Below are 4,553 nucleotides of genomic sequence, written 5' to 3'. Positions count from 1 at the left end.
CAGTTCCTTTAAAGGGCCATGACAGAATTTAATAAACGAGCTCGCCGGACTCTAAAAAGGAAACGATACAAAACAAAAATACGAAATGAACACAAACAAAACATTTAAATAATAAAAAAAAAACAACCCACAAACAAAATTATGGTAAAACGGTAAACATACTGGTATCTCGGTTTCTGTCTTGTTTAAGCCAATAGGGAGACAGAAACCAGGACCAATCACGACTCTATCAGAAGACTCCTCTGTACATTGAGGATTTCAGAGAACCAGCGCCCCCCATCGTTACATTGTGTAAAAGTCATCTACAATGGAGGCGCTGCTAGCAAGTATTTATTCTACAGTTCCCATCTCCTCATAACACCAGCATGAAAAATTATATTGTATCTTTATTTTAGCTTTAATTTAGTTTAAAATTTTAACCTCTTGTTATTCTCTTTTTTAAATTATTAAATATATATAAACAATCATCAATCGAGGCAACAGGATCCTCCCTAAAATGACGATAGTTTATAGTGAACTTTTAAAATGATAAATAGTCAGTTTATTTCTAATTTGAACCCTGTGCAATCTACATTTTATGTGCAAAATTTGTGTTTATTTGTCACTTCTTTTTAAAACAAATTTTTGCACTTCTTATTTCTTACTGAGTGCAGTTACTGCTCTAAACTCTATTGCAAAGCAAACCTCCAAATAACTAAAAGTTATGTGTGTGAGATTTGAAAAACTCAATGTACTGACACTTTCACTTTCACATAGTCAGATCTTTGTGTTAGAGAGAGGCAAGTGAATGCAAACTAAGTAATGCCTTTTAAAAAAAGAGTTGCAACATTTCATACATCACCATTTTTTAGCCATTATATGTTGCCTCTTCAGTTAATGTGCCACAGTTTACAACATTTTAACAGATGCTGAAAGGATCATGTAGAGCAGCTTTCAACATATGTGAACATCAAATTGTATTACATATATGTCTGAGTAGCCCACGTTTTTTCCTTTTAGTATGCCATATTACTGAAAAATAGAAAACGAAGCTTAACAAAGCCACTAATTTGGAGCTTTCTGTGCTTTTGCAAATGCCTTCAATGACTTCAAATGAAAAATTTTCTTTTTCCTCTGTGAATTCTCACGTGGGAGCACTGGACTAAAAACTTTCACATAGCATGACAAAAGTCCCAAATTCTGGCAGTTGGAACAACAAAGTATAAGGCGTGGGATGAAAAGGAAACAGCGAGTGATCCCATCCACTGACTGAAATGTAATTTAGAGCATGAGTCATAGAATTTCTGTCTGTGTATTGGTTTCACTGGAGTTTCAGGTGTAAGTCTGAGCATGTTGGAGTGGAAATTATTCACTCACGCAAATCTGACAGGTAAAGTGAAACACCAGGATGAGACAGTCTATCCAGACAGTTTATCAGTGAGGATCTCCCGGGAAAACAAAAAGGAAGTGTATAATTTAGAAATACTGTCACCTAGTTGGCAGAAGGGGTAAAAGCATAGAAAACAAGAACACGAGTAAACTAAACATACCTTAACCAGAACTCAGTCCACTGTGACAGACTTTTAGTGTAATGAATTATTCTGTGTACCTACAAAGATTCCACTAGAGTAGCTTTGCATGAGTCACAGTATAAAGAAGGATTATTATTAGTGCAGCCTTTCAGTTCATTCTGTGTAGAACAAGTTGTTTAAACTCTCTCCTCTTTAACACCACTTACCTTTCTTCCCATTGGCTGCTCCTTGCAAACAGAAGGTTTGAACAGCAGGTGGGTGGGGCTTGTGTGCCCACAGCCAGAACAATGACCTTTGATCTCGTTGAAAGTCTGGTGTATCCAGGATAAACACAAAACATATGGAAGCTTGGCTTTAAGAGCAGGAATCTTTAACCAGTTTCTGTCTAAGGTTCCTGTCAACATTATTTGGACTGTTTCAACACTATCTAAACTCTCATTATGAACAATATATTGCATTTTCTTAACCATGGTGACGACTCTAGTTTTTTTTACACAATCAAAATCAATTATAGAGCATCACACACACATTTATTATAACCACAGTGACTCCACCGAGAGCTTTTCATTTTTTCGTCTGCTCCAGTGCCTTCATCGATTTGAGTCAGCCGTGTCCTTTGAACCAGCCTGCCGTTTCCAGGGGCCGGGTGGCCGCCTCTTCTCCAAAGGTCTGTCAGCACAAACATGATGGGCAGAGATGTGCAGACATATCTTTCTCAAACAGAAAGCAAAGCTGCAGTCCTGGCATTTGCAAAATTTAAAGGCGATTACAGTAGGAGACAGAAACCAGCGTGTCTGGCCTACAGAGATGTTTGTCACCACACCCCGATCTACCAGCTGTGTTACAGGATGTTAGTTTAAAATACATTCAAATACGCAGTGTTTAAAACTGACTTTTGAATGTTTGCAGTGAGGCTAACCACAGGCAGCTGGTTGCCTTAGGGGCGTATATTTATAAGTATTATTCACCTGAACAAATATGGTTGTCAGGTCACTGTCCCTGATATGGAATCTTATCTGCAAACACAGCCGGGGTGGTGGCAGCAGTGGTGGTCGCCTGTGTGTGTGTGTGTGTGTGTGTGTGTGTGTGGGGGGGTGTATAACACATTTCTCTCGCAGTTTGGGTATCTGTGCATTTGCATAATGGGTCTGTGCTGTCTCTCGCATCTGCAGCACGGTGCCGCAAAGGGCTTCTGCTGGCCACTTTTATTGTTGGATAATATTTAATTTTCCATTCAGTGGAGCGTATGTGTTTGAAAGGAAGAATGGGGGTGGTGGGGTTGTGTGTATGTGTGTGTTTATGAGTGTGTGTGTGTGTGTGGGGGGGGTGTCTGTAAAATGCCAGGCACATAAATGAACTGTAGAGCCAGCAGTCAGCAGTGTATACTTTCCTGTTATACACAACATTTGTGTATTTTATGGGCACAGAAGAAAACATTGCTACAGGGAAGGATTGCATAAATTAAAACACTGTTAGTCCAAGTCCTAGCAGCCTTCTTCTTTACTTTAAATACACTTGCTGGCCACTTTACTGGGCACATCTGTAATAACCTAGCAATCTAATAATTTTATCAGCCAATCAAATGGTTTGCAACTTACTGCCCGTATTCATGTAAACATGGTCAAGAAGAAAGGTGATTTAAATGGTTGTTGGTGCCAGATGGGTTGGTAAAAAAAGAAAAAAAAATGCCTTGTTGATGCTAGAAGTCAGAGGACAATGACCAAATGGCTTTTCACTGTTAGGAAGGCAACAGTACCTCAAATAACCACTTGTTACAATCGAAGTATGCAGAAGAGCATCTCTGAATGCACAACATGCTAAGCATTGAAGCAGATGGGCTACAGCAGCAGCAGAAGACCACATCGGGTGCCAGTCATGTCAGCTAAGAACAGGAAACTGAGGCTATTTTACACAAGCTAGCGAAAATAGAATAACAGAAGAATGGTCTGATGAGTCTCAATTTCTGCTTCGAGATCATAAAATCGCATAAACAACATGGAAGTGTGGATCCATTCTGGCTTGTATCAGCAGTTCAGGCAGTTGTTAGAGGTGTAATAGTGTGGGGGATATTTTCTTGTCACACTTTGAGGCCCTTGGTACCAAGTGAGCAACGTTGGCTCATCAGCCTGAATGAGTTTTGTTGCTGACCAAGTTCATCTCTTTACCACAGTAGTTAAGACACCTTAATCATCTTAAACTTGAACACGACAACAAATCCTCTTTAGTTAGGAAACTATTGCACAAAGAATTCAAACGGCTATAACTTTAGCTTATAAAGTGGCCAGTGGTGTAAATATCAAAAATCTAATAAATAAAATAATTCCAGTGGCTCCAAACCTTGAGGTCACTTCTTATTTGGAACATAAGCGAATAGCCAATACAGAAATTTAGATTCTTTCTTTCTTACTATTTTGTTTTTCCAGTCTTTTGCCAAATTTCTGTATATCTGTCCTTCCCTGTTCCTGGACTTTATTTAAATGAAACGTCAGAGGAAGGGGATTCCCTGGAACAACACAATAGCACAACAGAGTGATGTAAAACTACTTTCCCGAGAAGAATGTTGAGAGAATCCCATTGAATACTTTAACACTACAAGCTGTGTTATCTCAGCTGGCCACAGTTTTATTACATGAATATCTTCAAGTATATGAAGTTATTAATAAGTCACGCAAACCCCCAAACAGCTACTTTAAAGCACAGTGGAAAGAAATTAGAGCAGCGTATAATGGAAACAGTAAAGGAGATAAATAACAAACAAACTAGGTAACAGAGGTAAATGTCTGTCCAGGATGTGTTTGGTATCATTTTCGTTACAACAGCGCTCGCTCCAGTCTCTTGAGTTCAGTTGACTCATTTGGTCAGGTTTTGTTATCACCTTTGTGCCTTCCTTCCTGTCTTGTTTCAGTCCGGGTTTGTGTTTCAGAAGCGACCTGTTCACATGTCACACTTGCAAGTCACAGCAGAGGGTGTCGGTGCTTTGTGGTGAGGGGTTTGCCTTTCGCTGGTGAAGTTAGCAGCAGCCAGGAGAGCGAAAGGGGAGGG

The sequence above is a fragment of the Neolamprologus multifasciatus genome, chromosome 4, assembly GCF_963576455.1.
Source record: "Neolamprologus multifasciatus chromosome 4, fNeoMul1.2, whole genome shotgun sequence".
NCBI lineage: Eukaryota > Metazoa > Chordata > Actinopteri > Cichliformes > Cichlidae > Neolamprologus > Neolamprologus multifasciatus.
The sequence above is the reverse complement of the archived record's forward strand: the minus strand, read 5'-3'. Positions refer to the sequence as shown.